Source organism: Vidua chalybeata, chromosome 23, assembly GCF_026979565.1.
Source record: "Vidua chalybeata isolate OUT-0048 chromosome 23, bVidCha1 merged haplotype, whole genome shotgun sequence".
Lineage (NCBI taxonomy): Eukaryota > Metazoa > Chordata > Aves > Passeriformes > Viduidae > Vidua > Vidua chalybeata.
The window spans coordinates 4,265,321-4,283,909 of record NC_071552.1 but is presented as its reverse complement, the minus strand read 5'-3'; the positions used below and the strand labels follow the sequence as shown (position 1 = coordinate 4,283,909).

The following is an 18,589-nucleotide window of genomic DNA, read 5'->3' as shown; positions in this document are numbered from 1 at the left end:
CACTGGTGATGGGGGTCTTCTCAAAGACCCTCTCTCCATTTGGATGCTTTGCCATGCAGAAATCAAAATTCCTGGTGCTGCAGCTCCCCGCCAGCACATCTCCATCTCTCCGCCCCTAAAAAGCTGATTTTGCTGGCAGAGCTGCCCCGAGTGGCCATCCGGCTGCATCCTTATTGTGTGCCAGGGAGCTTTCAAAGGACAGGCAGATAAAAGGGTAAACATGATAACAAAAACTATCTCCAGCACACTTGACTCCGTCAAATCCTGGGCACAGCGCGACTCTTTGAAACAAGAATCTCATTAAGGAAGGGAGAGTTGAAAGGATAAGCCCCCGCATACCAAAGGCAGAAATCAGATGTGCTTGACCTTTCAAATGAATGTACATTTTCTGAGTGATTGTTCATTTCAGAGTAATTCAAACAGACACCTGATAATCCTCTTAAAAGTCTGAAATTTGGATACTGGATTGGACACAATGCAGCGGGATCTGTGGGTGGTCTCGTCGCTGTGCTCCGTCCTGCCCTTGCTCCCAATTTCCTGATGCTCCCTCAAGTCTTGTCCCCTCCCTGGGCTTTCATGTCCCCACACATACACAGGAGATGTTTCAAGTCCAGGATTCATTAAAAAGGAAGCATCTTCTGTGCTGGCACAGCTGGAAATGAAAAGCCAATGCTCCTTAACACAAATTAGGTGATTAAACACTTTGGATGGAAAAGAGGTGTCCCACCAGCAAGGGAAGAGGAGGATTTCCTTCCAGACAGGCTCCATGTACAAATCCAAGGACCATGAACCCCACCTGGGTCCTGCATCTTGTATATCTACATAACCCATGTGCTGGGGCTTGCTGAGAAAGAGAAACCCTCACCTGAGCCATGAGCATTCCCAGAAAGTCCAGCAGCTTCACAGGGAAACATTCACACGTGAATGGCTTCAAGTGGAGATGTTCACTAAGCCAAGGATGTGCTAATTACAGCCCAAAGGCTGTAATGAACTCAGAGAGGAACTGAGAGGCTTCCTCATGGACAATGTTGCTGGAGAGGTCATCAGCATGAGGTCCAGGAGTCAGCTTGAATCACCTTCCCCTCAATTTTTGGATGCCCGGGTCAGGTCTAGTGACCGTCCCTGAACTTCAGTTCCATTTCCACCAACGACTTCTGGGCCTTGCTTAGCACATCCGTGTGTTCAGCATGAGCACATTCTGCCAAACCTTAGAGATCACTGGTCCTGGGGAGTCAAAAACCCAACAGACACTGCAGGAAAAGGGGGGTTTGGTGTCTATTTATGGCCTGTCTCCATGATCAACCCCACAGAGTGACAGACCATGCAGTGACTAACACCAGGTTTCTTTTGAAAACTCCAAAAATCAACAGCTTAACATTTCCAATGGAATCCGCTGGTGTTTTATGACCTGTAAGGAATCTGGGAGTGCACCAGCCTCCTGCTGATGTCACATTAACATCAGCCCCAGCAGTGGCAACACACACAGGCTGCTGGCTCCTGCTCACAGATACTGCCATGCTGGACAGGCACCTCATGGCTTTGTATCCTCAGTGAATCCTCCCCTTCCTGCTCCCCCTGGGCTCCCCAGCACTCCATGTTAATTAGCTAATATTTGTGTAGATCCTTCCTGACACTGCCTTTTGATTCCCTCTGAGCTCATCAACAGCTCCAGGCTCCTGGAGGAGCATCTCCATTGCTGGGGGGATGGAGGATGCAGCTCCAGCCAGGGAGGAGGGTGGGACTGGGGGGCTGCTCTGCTTCCGAGTCAGTCCCCAAACACACAGGACAGGCTGCAAAGAAATCTCCTGGAAAAGTCAGATGTGAGGGTGTCAACCAGCTCATCTCACAAGAGATGGACTGGAGCACGCTGCCCATGCAGTGACACTCCAGGGAACTGCCTCTCTCCGTCACAGTGCTTCTGAATTCCAGGGAATGAGCTCATCTTGTGGATTCCCAACCAAAGCTCCAAAGAACCACAAATTCAAACTCCAAACCAGCAGCAGGCTCTCTGAACAGACTGAGCCCCTGTCAGGACAGACACTGGGCTTCATCCCTGAAAGGATTCCTGTTTCTCCAGTGGCTCTCTGAAGGCCACGCAAGGAAAGCTCTGCACACTGTGCAGGTAAAGACACAGTGGTTGTTACCAGGAGAAAGCAGCACCTCTCCTCCTGTGGGGACTCATCCCTCTGTCCTACATGAAGCTCTCACACCCCATCTCTGAGCCCCATGAGGTCCCCAAAGGAGGACCCTGCTGGATGTGCCAGCAGCCACGTCCTTGCTGACTCCCACACGTTTTTCACCCCTCCTCTCCACACTTCCTAACAGCTCATGAATTTTATAAACTAAACTCATTGTAACCAAACCATGAAATTGCAAATTTAACTCTGTCAACAAACAAAGCTTTGGCAGGGAGCTGCCGCTGTCTGAGCCTTTCCAGCAGGGAGGGAATCTCCTCCGAGGGACACTGCACCCCCTTCATTCCCCCTTGGCCATGGGGCAGTGGCACAGAGGGGGTTGTACAGGATGCTGGAGCGTCACAGCCTACAAAACGTCACAACTCATTCCCAGAGCTTCCAGCAGCACCAGCCATTCCCATCACCCTTCCCTGTCGTGGCCATTCCCACCACGGACCCAAAGGCACGGAAAAGCCTTGGCAGCCCTAAAACCCCAGGGCAAAGCCCTCCCTGCTCAGGCACAAAGGCTTTGCCGCAGCCCCCAGGTCCAGCCAAGCCTGGCTCCCGCCTCTCCCTCTCCTGGCCACGTCCAGGGTGGCCGGCAGAGCCTCGTTAAGTTAATGGAGTGCTAATTAGCTGGCAGACCGAGGGGAGGGATCGGAGGCGCTGCCTCATTTGCTCGGTGGAATTGGGCCATTAAAGCAAGGGTGGGCTGCAGAGGCTGCCGCTGCTTGAGGGATGCAGCGGGATCTCCGCAGGGACACCCGGGGCTGCACAAACCATTTCAGCGGTGTGGCGCAGCCTTTGGAGCGGAGAAAGTGGGTGCTGCCTGCACCACTGAGGGCACCGGAGCACCGCCGAGGGGACCTTCTCCCATCGCCTTCAGCGCTGCCTGTTGGAGCCCTTCCAGCACAGTCCCCCAAGCCAACCCTTCTTTTCCCCACACACACAACTTCCAGTGGCCAAAGGCACTCGCTCCAGGTGGGGAAAGTGCAGCATGTCCTGCCAACACGCTAGTGCCACCTCGTTCCAAACAAGCGCGGTGCCACAGGGTGTTTCTATGGCAACAAGCAGCCGATACAGCCGGCGGCACCGAGATTCCAGCGCCGTTCTGCTGACACCCCCGGCAAGGTCCCACCGAGCCCAGGCAGGACTCCCAGAGCGGAGCTCAGCCTTTGAGAGGTTTCAACTTTGCACTCCTTTCCCAGGGTGGTCACCATGAGCCACTCGGGTATGGCGCACACAACATTCCTCGTGTGGATGTCACCATCAGCTGGCCCTGGCACTGGCAGCCCGGCAAACTCCTGGCCTGGAGAGCAGCAGCAGAGCTGGGGTCATCAGTCACTGAGTTGTGCTATAGGCAGCCTTAAATCCCAGGTCTACCTTCCCATCGATCTCTTCAGCTCCGTGAAATTAAGAAAAACGCAAGACAAACACAAGTGAAGGTCCCCGAGCAGGCTGTGTGAGAGGCGACCAAACAGCTCCAATTCCCCCGAGCAAGGCTGGGCCGGCGCCTGGCTGGGAAAAACAAAACCCAATTCCAGCCAGAATGCCAATCTCAGCTTAAACATCCCCCTGGAGCCCCGGGTAGGGGGCTCACAGCACCCGGCATTGCCGGCACCCACGAGCACCTCCAGGGCTTCTGGGGGCTGCTGCAGGAGAGGGGCTGCAAATCCCCTTGCCATGGAGTAAACCTGTCATCAAATGTGGCAAGAAATGACAAGGAGCACCTGAAAGATTTCCCTCCTTCCACAAAAATCACTTCCCAGAGTAGATGTGTGCTTTAAGGATTAAATGTGCCTGGACAACTCAACACAACATTATTAATGTCTATTTTCAACAAGCATCTCCATTCCACCCATCTTTTCTCTCTCTCTCTTTTTTAACCATCACTTTAAAGTCTTTCCTGTCCAACCATGTATTGTGGGAGGAAAAAAAAAAAAAAAAACTTGTTAAAAAAAAGAAAAGAAGAAAAAAGTAATTTAAAAGCTTTAAATCCAGTTCTCTGGTCTCCGACCCCCTGAAGATTCCTGCACAGAAAATAAAGTGCTTAGCTGCCCTCCTTAAAAAGATTTAATCTCCCATATTTCAGAGCTTGTATGATTAAACCCTACCTCTAATTCTGCTTTCAGAGCCACAGCCAAATCTCTGCTTAAAGGGAAGCGGTGCAGGCGCCTCTCCTCCCCTCTCCCTTTCACACAGGGGAGTGGAGCTGCATCCACGTGGACGTGGGGGAAGAGCTGGAGGTAGAGAGGCAGCTCCAAGCATCCCTGCATCCTCCTGCTTCCTTGCCAGACATGGAAATACCTTTTTTTTTTTAGGCAGCTTTCAAGAAAATTGAGCTTTCTTATATGCAGCTCTGAAGGAATAAAGAGGGGAGGTGGTGTGGACGTGCAGGGCCAGCTCACACTCCCAAATATTATCAATTTTACCCCATCCATGGCAGCAAGGAGGGGAAGAGCCTCAGATGAGCAAGGAGAGGAGAGCCAAACTTCAGCTCGGAGAGTTAGAGCAGGACAGAGCCCAAAAACCTGGTAAGAGAACACCCAAACATGGTTTGTCTCCAAGATGAGCTGCTCCCTACGGCGGCAGAGAATTTGATGGAAGCAGGGATCACGCTGGAAACTGGACCTTGGTGAATTCCTGACAGGCTAATCACTCATGCCCAGCCAGGAATTATTGACCAATTCTACCAGACAGGAGAATGCCAACCTGCCCTGCCCCAGGCACCTCCATCCCAGGTGAGCAGGAAGAGGGCTGCAAAATAAAAACCCCTCTTTTGCTTCAGACAAACACAGGCCCTGTCCCTGCCTTCTCTGCTTTAGGATATGCACAGAGTTTGTTAAAAACCTGCACTGATAAGGCGGAATGTTTATTGGAAGTGCAGGAGAAATCAGCTTTTGTGAGACACAGCGACCTTCACCAGCTGAAATGCGGAGGGAGCTCAAGGCCAGCTCTCCAACACACCCAGCCAGCAGCAAACATGGCCCAGGGTGGGATGGGAACAAATCTCCAAGGAGCAGAGCACTGCAACAGCCAAGAAAGTGATTACTGACACAGGACTATTGTGGTTCTCACCAGCACCAGGAGATTTGGACAGGGGCTTGATGGAAAAATATCCCCTGACACTTCTGCTGAAGAACTTGCTGAAATTCCATGGGCAAACGATACCAAATCAAGTTTCACACCTTCCCCATCCCCTTGTTCAACAGAGACTTTTATGCTGCCAAAACCTATTTATTTCTTGCAAATCTCTCTGAGCTATGCTCATGAATAGAAATGCTTTTATCAAAAAACTGTTCACATTTTCCACTGAAAATTTTGAAACAAGTGTTTTCAGGGGGAGGCAGGTTGCCTTCTGTGAGAAAACCACATATAATGCCCCTTTGGAATATTTTTACTTCAAAAACAAATAAAAAATGAATTTTAGGTATGTCATCCTATGAGATAGGAACAAAAAGCTGTTACTGCTGCTTCTGGGCTTGATTTCAAAGAACTTGGCCCCAGACATCCCCTTTGGAGCAGCCATCTCTCCAGGGTGTGTGCCCAAGGACCCCCATCACCCACCCCAGCCTGGGCTGTGCTGGTGCTGCAGAGGACTCACTTGTGAGCCAAAAAACACCATGGGGAGGAGCGAGTGTGTCCAGGAGCACACAAAGCTGAGCTCTGAGCAGCCCCAGGTCATTTATCTTGATTTCTCTTTTCAGTGCTGGTGAAGGCTGAAAAACATCAGCTGTGTTTGCTGGGCTTGAATTCTGCACGAGGCAAAAACCACGAGCACTGCGAGGCCACTCCAGGGGCTGCAGGAGCCCAGGAACCACCATCCTGCCAGGAAGGGCATCCCCAGAGCCATCTCCCTGAGGACATCACTCTCATGAGTTTCCCCAACAGCACAGAAGGGTTTGGGGCTGAATCTCAGCCCCAGCAGTGCCTGATCCTGAAGCTGCTGTAATTATCTGCACAACATCTGCACGAGCATCTGAGATGTTGTGCATCCATCAGCTCTGGGTGGTGCAGCATTGTCATCTCCTGGGGCAAAAAACACCACCCCAGAATCTGAGGCAATCCCACTGTCCCTTCTGAAAGCCCTAATTTACAGTCATTTTGGGAATTGCTGCATCTGATGTATTTGGATTGCTCTGGGGAAAAAAAAAATAAACCCTTTAGCTCCCTAATGCCAATCACTACATTGTCTCCTCAGCTCTGCTAAACATTTCCATGCAGAAGAGAAAAGGCATCTCCTGTCCCTCTCACCACAGATCCAAAGGGCAATGGTGTGTGTGGATAAATGAACAGGTAGATGTACTTTCATTAAAATCACCACATTTAAATTACTCACAGACGAGATTGAAGACATGAGGTTAAAAACTTAATTGACTAAATCAGCTGAGACGCCGAGGGCTGATTATATCGTTTAAAATAAATGTAATATTGGCCATCAAAAAAAACCCCCACACAATATTATTACATATCAAAAGCCATTATTCAAGAAGCACAAACAATATCTTCCTAAAGCCCTGGCGGATTTAAGAACATTACCCTCCCTGCTTTCTTGATTGTTTTTCTTCTTTCACAAAGTGAATTGGGAGAAAAAACAGACACCTTCTTGCGAGTTCCTGAAATCCAGCATTGGAATAAAAATCTCCCTGGCTGCTCTCTCATCAAGGACTGCACCTTTGATTTAAGGCTAAAGGTTGGCAGGCACAGCCACCTTGCCCAGCCTTGCATGGAATTTGGGATATACCCTCATGATATCCAGGTTTAACCTTAGAAAATCCAAGTGGTTGAAAGCCGTCTCCTCTCACCATTAATTGTCTTTTTCAAAACACTTTGGGTTATCTAGGTTCCATCCACTTCCAGCTCCACACTTGGGCTTTGTTCCTGCAAGCCTCCAGTGTTGGAGCTGGTGGCTGCCACCAGATTTGTCCCCATGCCAAGGCACAGGAGCACTGTCCCCATCTCAGCATCTTGGGGACAATACACTCGGGCATGTGGTGTTCACTCTCTCCTTGCTACACCATCCATGCAGAGATAAAAACATCCACGCTCTTACTAGGAGGTGAAAAAGCCAGAAACCCTTCAGCAGACAAGGACATTCCATGGAAATCCAGATCAGCTTCCAAATGATTTCCTAGCCCCGACTGGGAGCTCGTTCCAGCCTGAGTGTCAGCAATGAGAGATGGCTCTGGTGGCCCTCAAACCCAGGCTGTGGCATCACAAGGAGACGTTTGCTCCCTGCCTGCAATCACAGGATCACAGAATCCCAGAATCACTGGGTTGGAAGAGACCTCCAAGGTCATCGAGTCCAACCCAGCCCCAACACCTCAACTCAACCCTGGCACCCAGTGCCACATCCAGGCTTTGTTAAACACACCCAGGGATGGTGACTCCACCACCTCCTCGGGCAGCCATTCCAGAACTTTATCACCCTTTCTGTAAAAAAACTTTTCCTAATATCCAGCCTGTATTTCCCTTGGCTTGAGGCTGTGTCCTCTGGTTCTGTCAGTTGTTGCCATTCCTTGTCCCCCTCCTCTCCTGCTCTCCATGGACAGGAGGAAGGACCCAAACCAAAGCAGCATCACTAAACCCCCACAAACCAGGCCTGGGGAGGTGCAAAACACCACACAAGCCTCAATACAAGCAAAACCACAAAAATCAGCCCCTGGGCTCCCCATTACTCCAATTACATTCTAATTACAAGCATTGCCATCAAGGGTTTCTCAAACTCCGTGTCTGTTCTTAGAGGCTCCTGTAAGGCAGGAAAAGCACATTGATATGCATGTGCCATGCCCATGGAGGAGACCACAGGCTGTGAAGCAGCCTTGGAAAGAGCAGGGCTCCCTGGATGATGGCTTTGCCAGGCTGGCAGACAGTGGTGCCATCCCTCGTCACCTTCCCGCATCCCTGTGCCCCTGGAGCCAGGTGTGTCCCAGTTAGCCATTCCCCTCATTTCCCCCCAACCCAAGGGATCTTTCATGCAACTGGGCACGTACCAGGGCTCACCCAGCTGCCAGGATGAGCTTTGCCCAGGGACCCACGGCGTGGAGGGGAGGGTGACAGGCAGCAGGGTGATGTGTCACAGCAGGGCTCATCCTAAATCCAAACCACCAGGGACTAGGAAGGGACTAAACTCTACCCCAGCCGACAGCAGGACAGCAGGGAAGCTCCTCATCTGTGCTGAACTAAGCAAGAGCACAGTGCCCCCTGTCCTGGATCCTATCAGGATCCTTGATCCAGGGATCAGGCGAGGGCCTGGATGTGGTGCGGGATCCCCGGCACAGCCCCTGGATATCCCCACACTGCCATCCCTGTGGCTGTTAGCACGTGTTGTGTCCCACGGAGCGTGCCCTGCAGGGGGGCTGCATTACAAAGCCATTTACTGAAAATAAAAAGCCCGAAGCCCCCAGCAAATGCAGGGTAATTGCAGGGTTTTCAGGCGTGAGGCTCTCACAGTGCTGTGATCAGCCAGGCTCCGGGAGCCCTCGCCAAAACCCACCCCATGCGCTGCCTGAAACACCTCCCAAACACACACATGGCTTCTCAAATCCTCCCTGCTCCTCTCCTGCTCTGGAGGACGGAGGCTGGTGGCAGGAGGCAGCGGGAGGGCCGGGATGCTGCACATCTGGCAGCTGCAGAGCTCGGCATCGCTCCTGTCCCACGCTCAGGACTAAAACGGGCAGCAGGCGCCATCCAAGCCGGGTGCTGCTCCCCTGCCTGCTCCCCCTCGGCCTCGCAGGGGCTTTAAGCTGCTGAATGCTCTACAAAGAGCAGCCGGGAGCCAGTGCGGGCAGCAGAGGTGTTAAAATTCCCGTCACGGCCCGCGAGGAGCCGTCCCCAGCATCCCGCTGCAGAGAGAGCTAATCCTGCCAGGTTAATTCTCATCCTCAGTTCATTCCAGTTTATTAAAGCCAGCAGGCACCCTGCAGAGGATTCATTACCTGTGTCACTCGAAGGCTGGGCTGGGCCTTAATGAGCTGAGACACGGGGGAGCAGTGCTGGGCAGGGTCCATGCTGGCTGTGGGGATACCTGGGATTCCTGCAGCCCCGTCCCCACGACGGGCAGTGTTGTCATAAACAAGAGCAATGTTCAGGTTCTGAACGTTCTGCAAGGTTCCAAGCTCCATCCAGACACATCTCGCTCCCATTTCCTCCCTTACACCTGCTCTCCCCAGCTCTCCCCAAACCCCCAGCCCAGCCCAGCTGGCCTTGGAGCCCAACCTGGAGCTCACCAGCTTTTATTTGCTGGGAATTACTGGCAGAGGGCAAAAGGAGATGAATTTTCAGCTAGGTGAGCGAGCACATTACCAGCCAGAGAGATGGCAGCTGCTGCAGTACATCTTCATCCCTTTAAATAGTTCCCAGCCTTCCCCCCGCAGAGCCGGGCTGGCTGTGGGAGAGAGATCTCTCCTAATTAATCTAGTCCTCTCCATCGCTGGTGAAACAGAGCCCGAGCTGGCGGATAAAATATTGCAGGAGCTAACAGAGGATGGCAGGCTTGGGGTAGCGAGGCAGAAAGCAGCGCTGGACTGCAGCCGAAGGGGTACAATTATTTTACCGCCATGCTATGCCTCTATTCCCAGACCTGTCTGGCATCTTCCAGCACCAGCCTGCCTTTTTCATCTGGGTTTTATCCCCCCCTGCCCATTTTTCACTCCACTCCCTTTTTTCTCACCGGGTGGCTATTTAATTTGTTGTATTCCACGCTTTCCTTTTCATGAGAAAAAAAAAAAAAAACTTGCATCTGAGCTTTCTTTTTCTCTCTTTCTCTCTCATTTCATTTTCAAAAATTTTGCTTTTTGTGGAGGGAAAAAAGAGAGAGGGAGAGAATGGGATGGAAAATGCTAAAGGAGGCAGGAGATGAAAGTGGCTTTTATTCACAAGAGGGAGGATGCAAAAAGGAGTGAAGAGAGCATTGGATGCCACTCACACAATTATTTCAACCATACAGGAGTGAGAGGTGTTGGACAACAGCTTTCAAGGGCTGCAGCAGAGCAAAGCCATGCCCAGAAGCACTGTGGCATCCAAAAACACTGGGAGAACAACATGCTGGGAATGCTTGGGATTAACTTTTCTCCTGCACGGTTCCAGGCTGATGTTACCACCTCAGGAAGGCACTGCCTTCCTCCTCAGTGCTCTCCCCAGCCATCATCCTCCCTGGCAGCTCTGCTCCACCTCCTCACCTCTACCCACTGTCCCTGCAAATCCTTTTTTTCTCCCAGGAGCAGCATTTTGGGCCCCACACCTTCACCACCAAGCAGCTCAGCAAAATCTGCACACGCAGCCCCCAACACTTTGCCTATTTAAGTCCAAGCAGGTCTGCTCAAGGAGGAATATTATCTGCAAGAAGCAGAATGTCTAAAAAAAACATCTTTGCTGGTGATCAGAGAAATTGAGACAACAAACAGAGCACAGGAGGGAGGCAATCCCTCGTTTAAACCTGAGCGAGGAATCTGGCTGCCAGATCTGGGCTCTGCTGATGAGAGTGTTTAAAAACCAGTGGGAAGGCTTGCAATGCTCACAGGGCCAAATTCACCCCAGAAAAAGATCCCTGGCTTCCCATTTAGCTGTGGCAGAGGAAGAGACGCAGAGAATGTTACCAGGGTTTGCCTCAGATGAAGAGGGAAAACAAATTAATGTAGATCATCAAAGGTACCAAAGCCCCCACAGCCATCCTCATCTGTGCTGATAGCAGGGCTGGCTGTCCTGGCCCCTGAAAGGTTAAAAATACCATCAGGAAATCAAAGTAAATGACACCTGGGTGCCAGCAGCCTCCCACCTAGAGCTGCCATGCCTGCCAGGATGCCCAAGGCAAACCTGCTCACTGTTAAATGCTATTTCATTCTTCTTGGCTGGCCTTCATCCCCGGGCTTTTACCTTCTCTCCTCCCCCATAATGCTTTAAAGAGCATCCTGGTGCTCCACTGATAGCTCTCAATTACTGCAGAGCCAGGAGATGTTTGCTTTTAATAAGTTTTCCTAAAGAGCAGAGCAGCGGTGCTTGAAAGGGATGGATATCACAGCTCTGCCAGGCTGGGACCACCCCGAGGCGGCAGCTCCGGCTCCCACCGCTGTGCACACCCCCTGGATGGCTTGGACACCTTTCCCTGCTCATCCCTGGCTCTCTAGCCTGGGGCTCCCTCTGCCTGTCACCGCGCTGTGCTTGCTGTCCACTGTCCCCTGGCTGGGGGGACATTCGGCGCTGCCGATGATGATCGTGGCCAGACCACACCTCCAGGCATCACCAGAACCTCCTCCTGGAAGTTCCAAATCCACCACCCTAGCCCAAAGCACGGTGCCACATTGTTAGGGGAGCAGGGGAAGGTTTTCCCTTCGCTCGTGTCCAGCTGAGCTCAGCTCTCACCTCCTCGTGCCTTGTCCTTGACAGCAGCCACTGAGAGCATCAGTGAGGCACCAGCACCTCCTCCAGAGGTTCTACCACGACTGAAATTTGCTGGCAGCTCAAGTTTTAAAAATACTGATGGCTGTTAGACACACGGTACCAAAAAAAAAAAAAAAAAAAAAAAAAAAAAACAAAAACCCACCAAAATCAGCAATTATCTGGGCTTAAGTAGAAATTAATTGCAGCCACCACGAGCTTCCAGCAGGAGCGCAGGCCCTGCGCAGGTGACACACGCAGACGTGTTGTTCCCACTGAGCGTGGGGGAACGGCAGCATCCACGTTGCCATGGCTCTGCAGATCTTACAGGCTTTCCCACAGCAATGGCAAAAACAAAATCCAGAAGTATTCCCAGCTCGGATTTTCCCCAGCTCAGATTTTTCCCAGCTCGGATTTTTCCCAGCTCGGATTTTTCCCGGCTCAGATTTTTCCCGGCTCGGATTTTTCCCGGCTCGGATTTTTCCCAGCTCGGATTTTTCCCGGCTCGGATTTGCGTCCCCACTAAGCACGGAGTTTGTATTGCCGAGTTGGGATGTGGTCCTTAACAGCAGCTCTTCCCAGGGGGACAGGGACACCCCGGCCACAGGGGACAGCCAGTGGCAAGGACACAGCCCTGGCATTGCAGAGTGTGTTCCCTGGGCTGGGTGTGCCAGAGCCTGGCAGAGATCAGGGACCTGGGAGACCTCCTCTAGGGCTGCTGGAACCACGACCAGGAGAGGATGGCAGACCCCTGCATGTTCAGGGGTGGGATGGCAGCAGATTTCACTCCACAGCTCAGGTGGGACACAGAGGGATGTGACTGAACAGCTGCACAGCACAAAAATGGCACAGAAGTGACAAAAGACTTCTGGCAAAGCTCTGGGAATGCCAGGAGAGCACTGCCACCCACAGCCCCTCCCAGGAGTCCTACACCAAGCCACAGGAAAGGCACATTTTTTGCCTTCAAATGTGTCCTGTGCTTCTCAGATGTGCAATTCAACTGCACCCGGATCCTTCTGCCTCCAACTCCACTCTCCCAGAGGAGCAAACTCTTTTCTCAGGCCTTTGGTTGCTCTTTCCAGCAGAAACAGATCAGCTCTGCCAGGCTCCATCATTCCCAAGTGCCTCACCTCCAAGCAGGCAGGGGGAGAGAGCCCAAACCCTGCTCTGTAGAGCCAGCCAGGATTGGTTTGCAGGTGCTGTTCACCTTTGCCATCATTTCCCGTGTCTGGAAGGCCGCTGTGTTACCTCTGCTGTGTTATCTGTCCCTCTGCTCCACACGCTTTGGAGGATTCCATACCCCTCCCCTGCACTCCTGGTCTTCTCCCTCCTCCTGCAGCAAACCTGAGGGTACCACGGGCTGGAAAAGCCAAAAGCAGCAGCTTTGGGCTCTCCCTTCTCCCTGTTCAGAGATGGAGCATCCCCAGCCAGGCTCTGTCACGCCTCAAGGAGATAAAGACGGGACAGGAGTTTTAAACTGTTTATCAGCAGGATGTGAAGCCTCCAAAAGGGAGAGCATGATAAATTCACCCAGAGAATCAGAGGCACAGAGCGCAGGGTGACGACTTATCCTTCACCATACACACAGATTTATTAAAAATTTAAAATTGCTACATAGATCTAAAGGGCCAGGTTATTTATTTTTGCAAGGCTGATCAATCACATGTGTCCCCACAGGATACCAGACCTTTAGCTACTCATCTGATTATTCCTGCTCTACCTGCTCCAGCCCCAGTGCTTAATATTTCATCCACGTGGTTCCTGGGCAAAGCTGGAGTGGAGTCTGATCCAAAGAGAGCCTTTGGATTTTATCAGCTCCTACTCAAGGGCAGAGGTGCAAGGAAAGGAATAACTTTTCTTTTACCCTCTGCCCCTCCTTTCAAAGCTACAGATTTATCTTCAGTCATCACCAGCCTAATAATACAGGGGTTGTGGTCATGAATGACAGAGGTGACGTGGTGTTTCATCTCCCTGGGGAAGGGATGACCAGAGGAGTCCTGGGAGTGGCACGTGTGCTCACCTGCCTCTCCTGCCAACCACGTTTTAGCAGCAGAACTGGGGCTTTCCACAGCAAAGGAGGGGAAGTGTTGGAAAGGCAGGTTTTTGTGGTCTATAAACTGCAAGGAAAAGCTCACACCGCCTCCCCGAGTTGGCTCCAGCCATGTGTTTAATCTCACCCCCGTCTCTGCAGCCCACCTGCCAATGCTGCACAGGCAGGACAAGAATGCAGCTCTGGGCTGGGGGGTGACTCCACAGCAGGGCTGGGGGCCCTTCCTACAGCTCAGCATCCTCCAGGGAACATCTGAAGAGCTGAGGGAATTCTCCATCCCGACACGCTGGGATTGCTGCTGCAAGGAGGCTGCTCTGTCCCCTGGGAGGAGGAAGATGCTCAGAGCAGCTCCATCCACTTGGATTTTGCAGCAGACACGCAGCCAGCAAAGGAGGCAGCACCGAAGCACCTGTTTGGGAGTCAGCAGCACTAAACACCTCCATCCCCACCTGCTGCATCTCTTGGCATGTTCAGGCTCAACTCAGCCTCTGGAAACCCATCGTTATCCCAATGGATGAGGGCAGAGGATGAGCTGAGGACGAACTGGGAAAGCTCCAGCACTCCCCACGGAGTGCTCTGCACGGGACAGAGCCCCTGTCAGCCCAAGGCTGTGCTATTCCATGTGTCCCTTTTGTGCACAGGACTAATTGAATGGTGATGGCAGCGCTAAGCAGCCCCTGTGCTCTGAGACCAGAGTCAGCCGAAGCTCTGAAATAATGTAATTTTTTGCATGACTGAGTGTGAAGATGTAATAAAAAAAAGTAAAAAAATAAACAAAAAAGGGAAGAAAAGGAAAGAAAGAAGGAGGAAATCAGGCCCTTAAATGAATCTGTGATTGATGGCAAGGAATGGTTGGAGGAGCTGAGTTACAAAGAGGCCAGCAGGGAATTATCCCCCTCTGACCACACAGGGGGCAAGAGACATCAACTGATCAAAGCTGTGCCCCCCTCGGAGCAGAGGTGCCCTGTCAGACCTCCTCTGTGAGGAGCAATAGGCTCATTAGCAGACCCAGAGCTCATTAGGGAAATGCAGAGACGACAATTACCCCTCCAGCCATGCTATACCAAACATGGACTCCGTCTGGCCGGAGGGAAAATGATGGGAAACTGACTGGGAGAGAGAAAAGCTGAACCCAGACCACTGAGAGCTTCCTCCATCCATGCCACAGGAAAACCCCACAGAGCTGTTGAAGGCTGAGATGCCTCTTCTGAGAGCTCCTTCCCTCCTTTGCCAGGCTACACTTCTCCATCCAAGTCCTTTCCAGGGCTTCCAGTGGAGCAATAGCCCCCACTCCCTGCCCCGAGATGCCTGGGGCCATGTCCCTTTGTCCCTCTGCCTCTCAGGTGGTGCACAGGCCTAGCAGAGGTGACAGATCCCTGGAGCAAGGTGAAGGATGGCATCTGGCACCCCCTGCTCCATCTCTGCATCTCAACAAATCCCACAGGCAGGAATTCACCCTCCTAGCTCAGGTCCCTCAGCCAAAGCCAACATTAAACCTCCTGCTGAGGCTTTGCTCAGCTGTGGGTGCAAGGCAAACACCCCAGCACAGCCAGGGCACATCCAGAGAGGATTAATAAAGCCTGGAGGATTGACAAGGAAAGGCTGAAGGGGAAGAGCTGGCTGTTAATATAATTCCAGGCACGCCAGGTGCCCCTATCACCCACTTCAGGAGGAACAAAAAGAGTTTTCAGAAGAATCACGGTCAGTTAGCTAAAGATTTATTAATTTTATTCTTAGTGCGCTTTAATTGCGCCTATAAATTAAAAATGAACTGATTCTGCTCTGTGTAAAGTGACTGCATTCACCTAAAAAAATTGCACTTCAACTTTTAATTCCACTTCAATTGCACGCGGGCACCGCAGCAGCGCCGCTCCCGCGTGGCAACCCGGGCTCAGGCCCTCTGGAAATTGCCTTGGCAATCCCATTCCACCTCGGCTGAGCACATACATTTTTTAAAAGTTACTGCTGTGCGGTACAGAGCGACATTAATTGAGTGTTAACGAGCTGTCTGATCAGCTTCCCACTGTCCTTATTACTGGACGTCAGGGTCTCTGCAATGTCCCAATTAAACGGAATCAAAGAATACTTAATGCACGGTAAACTGGTTCGCAGCCACTCGAACTGATTACCCAGCTGTTCCCTTTATTTGGGGCCCCATTAAGCCACGCTGCACAGTCTATATTGCCCAAGCAGCTCCTATATTCTGGGTTTAAATGGAGATTTTCAGGAGAGGCTGTGGGAAATTTGGGATGGCAGACTCGGCACCTCGCGTTTCATCCCAAATCAGGGTGGTGCAGAGAGACAGGGTGAGAGGAAATGGTCTCGAGTTTCACCAGCTTAGATATCAGGAAAAGGTTTTTTTTTCATGGCAAACGTTGTGAAACATTTGAAAAGACTACTGAGGGAAGTGGTGGAATCACCATCCTGGGAAATGTTCAAAAAACACGTGGATGTGGCACTTGAGGACATGGTTTAATGGTGAACATGGTAATGGCTGGACACGATGATCTTAAAGGTCTTTTTCAGCCTTAAAGATTCTAGGATTCTATAACAGAATCATCATCATTCAAATTGGGCACCTGTACTCAGTAGGCATTTTGTAGCTCCTGTTTTATTTAACCAGCTCCAGTGCTAAAGATGGAAAGGGAGAAAATAACCTGAATCACTGAAGAAGAAATCCCAACATCCCAATACCAACAGAAATACAGAGCCTACAAAACCCCACTGGCAACATCAGATAAGCTCAGGACATAGGAAAGGACCAGCAAACCCTCCCTGCGTACCTGCTCTGGGCTGGCAGGCTGCTCTGGCATAAGATAAAGTGCTTCTGCTTTGGCATCCACCTCAGCTTGGGTGGGAAATGCAAGTGCAAGAGATTCCCTGAGGAAAAGCCCCCAGGCCCTTGCTGTACACCCTGTGGAAATACCCAGGGATGCACGAGCTCTCACAGCTTTGTCTTTCCTATTCCCAGATGGATTCACTTCCAGAAACAGGGGGTCAGTGAGGTCATTCTGGCCAGGAGGAAGGGAAACAACTTGACAGAGCACGTGGCTGCCCCATCACAGAATTTCTCTGGAGCTCTTGAATGGCCACTCCAAAGGCTGGGAGCGTCCCTCTCCCCAGGATCACACTTCCCACCAGGATCATCCCTGCCACCAGGATGGCTGCAGAGCAGAGACACCCGTCACATCCTCCAAAATGCCAACACTGCTCCAGCCAGTCCACACAACACTCCCACGTCCCACAGAAAACCCAGGGATGGGGACAGAGCAGGGAGTCCACCCGCATTTTCCAGCTGCAGGAGGAAAGCTGCTCCAGCTGTCTGCGGGCTCGGCGGTGACACCAGTTGAGATAAAAGAGAATTTAAGGTGCAGAGGAGAACCAAGCAGATCCTTGTAGATTGGAGGCGAACAAGATAAGGCAGCAATGATTAATACAGGCACATTACACGGGGACAATTCTGAGCACACGCAATTTTGGCGGATGGGAAAACGCGATAGCGCCGCGTCCTTACAGTCCCCGAGCGGAGGTTTCCCCGAGTCAGCCTCAGCCAGCCACACTCTGGAGGCAAAGAAAACAGACTTTTAAGGATCATCAGAATCCAGTTTCAGGAGAGAGGCCCACGCTTCACCGAGGAGGGCATTCCTGGAGCTCGGGCAGTAACAATTTTATTCGCTGTTACTTTATAAGACGTTGGCAGAGCGCGCAGCGCAATTATCGGAGCCTTCGGCTGCCCCTGCTCATAAATGGAACAGTCAAGGAAAATAGTCTAATTTGACAATTTTCAGTCAGTTGAAATGATATGTGGAGGAGACATGGAAGAAGGGAAGCGTATTATTCACTATTTGATAAATTATCCCCATTATGCAAGAGGCAAATCTGAGCAGGGACAGCACGGGCGCTTTTGGCAGCCCCAAAGGGGAGCGCTGTTGTGGAGGATGGAGAAACAACCCTGCTCTGCTCAGCCCCTGCCTGTGAAGCCACAAACCCAAAGGAACAGGGGGAAGATGTTAGGCAGGGTCCAAAATTCATCTCCCTCTTCTGCCACCTCCACGTGTCTCTCTGCTCCGGGGAAGGGTCTCGTTTTGGCCACACTTTTCCCTGTTTTTCTCCTATCTCCCCACCAATTCTTATCCTGGTGTGGGTAACAGTGCCCAAGCACTGGTCTGGGTATGGGCTCCCTGCTCCTCCCAGCCCTGAACGATGCTGCAGACAGACACACACCCCAAGGGAACACCCACTGCTCTCCCAGACAAGTTCTCAGGGATCCATGTGAGCACAGACACCTCCTCCCCACACTCCTGCACCCCAAACCCCATCCCCACCGCTCCTGATCCGCACAAATGTATTCATGAATTCGCTCAGAAAGTTCTCCCTGTGCTCGAGCGGGTGCTGCTTGTAATTGCTGGCGGCCAAAATCTGTTCTGTTTTTTCTGGCTGAGGTACCAGGCAATCATCAGCTGTAATTATTTCGAGTCTTGTTACAGATGGATCTCGGAGCTTTCAGTCTTAAGCAGAATTCATTATTCAAATGCTGGCTCCAGCCTTCTGCAGGGGGTGGGCACGGGCGCTGCCGGCCCCCCACAGCCGCCGCCGGTGACAAACGCTCGTGGGGAAGGTGAGGATGTGGTGGGATCTGCTTGTCAAAGCCACCCCTGCAGCTCCCTGTAGTTCCCACCCCACTCATGCCTTGGCTCAGGTTTGATGCCGGGAGAATGGGGGTGTCTGAGGGGAGCAAAGCTGGGGGGCTGTGGGGAGCTGGGGATGTGGTCAGTACCAGCCATGCCAGGTCCAAAAAACTCCAAATTCCAGCTCCAAGCTCACTTTGCATACATGACAGCACATGAGAGGAGCCCTGGGGAATCAGGAGCGACTCCAAGCACCTGGACAAGGGGTTACTGGACCAAATCATGGAATCATTTAGGTTGGAAAGCACCCCCAGGATCGTGGAGTCTGTTTAACCCATCACTGCCTTGTCAACTAAACCAGA

At 51.8% G+C, this 18,589-nt stretch overlaps 1 protein-coding gene across 4 annotated transcripts in view; it reads right to left on the bottom strand.

Moving 5' to 3' along the window:
• OPCML (opioid binding protein/cell adhesion molecule like) overlaps nt 1–9,198 on the bottom strand; it is a 337,367-nt gene extending 328,169 nt beyond the window's left edge. For all 4 annotated transcript variants that reach the window (XM_053963647.1, XM_053963651.1, XM_053963654.1 and 1 more), the window contains exon 1: nt 9,113–9,198. The gene's annotated coding sequence lies outside the window, so the exon portion shown is untranslated. The remainder of the gene's footprint in view (nt 1–9,112) is intronic.
• Between the last annotated feature and the right edge of the window lie 9,391 nt (nt 9,199–18,589).